We start from the raw sequence: 1,325 nt of genomic DNA on the forward strand, positions 1-1,325 counted from the left end.
TTGATTTTGACCTGCCATCAGTAGTCCCCGCCCAGGGGATGTTTGGAAGCACCAGCTCCTCAACTCCCGAGGTCATCTTTGTTAACCTTCTGGTAACCCTTAGAGGAGCGTGAGAATGCCAAAAGAAATCCCACACCACAAAGAAGAGGCAACTGGAGGACACACGGTGGTTAAAAAGGATTTCTATTTGGATCTATTATCCAAACTTGGGCTTGAGATAGGTGTGGTTAGTGCCATTGGCTGGTTTGGGGCACAAAATGCTTCTCTTGAGGAAAAAAAAAAAAGGGTGGGATTCTCTAAAGCACCCAGTTACTCTTATGAAGTTCAGATTTTTCTTAAAATTAGATTGAGAAAAATCCATTTCTACATGCCACATGCATTCCAGAGGACGCTCTAATGCACATGTTTCCAGGCCTCATCTGAAATCCTGTTGGGTAATTCCAGCCAGGCCTTGACCCTGAATGTTATGAGGACCAGGATGGCGTTACCAGTTATTGTCTCTTTTGTGAGAAGCTGGAGTTGAACTTGGGAGCATGATTAATGCTAGCTCAATTTTCCCCTCCTTCCAGCCAACCACTGAAATCACTAAGGCTGCTCACAGGATAAACACGTCTGTTAGTTTGTTCCTAGGAATTATCCTACACTTTTCACTGTAACAAATTAATTTGCCCCTTTCATTACCCCCCACCCCTGGCATCTTTCCCCTCCACTCTTTACCTATTTGGACCTAGACCTAAAGCCATGGATTCTCCTGGGAGTCTATTCATATATGTCAAAGCTCAGTCAAGGTCCCCTTGAGCTGGAACAGAGCTCACTGTTCCTGTCTTACTCTCTATTCCCAGGATCTTGGTTGTCTGCTTCTAATGCTTAATCATTATGCCAGTGGAAGAAAGGGATTTTTAATACTTTTAATAAATAATTCAAGAATCTGAATAAATATCCACATTTTCGAAGGAAACCCAGGGCTACCTCTTTCCCAACCCTTCTTCCATAGTCAACAAACATTTGGGGAAAGCCTTTTATGAGGCGGCTGCTCAGCTGGGCCCTTACATTTCACTTGGTCTTTACCAACAGCCATTAACATGGTACTGCACATGTGGTAGGTGCTCAGTGACTGTGTTCCGGTCAAACGGATTACCTCCTGGAACAGAGTTATTAGCCTAACTTTGGAGCTGAGGAAACCGAGGCCCCAAGTAGTTAAGTGAATTGCCTAACATACTGGGCTTTGACTGAATTGGTCCTCTGTCCATCCCTGTTGCTGTCTTTGTCGTATTCACGTCTGTTAGTGAAAGCTTCCATCCGGCTGGTACCAGGAATGGGACTGT

This window comes from Mirounga leonina, unplaced genomic scaffold (genome assembly GCF_011800145.1).
Source record: "Mirounga leonina isolate KUSES-001 unplaced genomic scaffold, KU_Mleo_1.0 Mir_93, whole genome shotgun sequence".
Lineage (NCBI taxonomy): Eukaryota > Metazoa > Chordata > Mammalia > Carnivora > Phocidae > Mirounga > Mirounga leonina.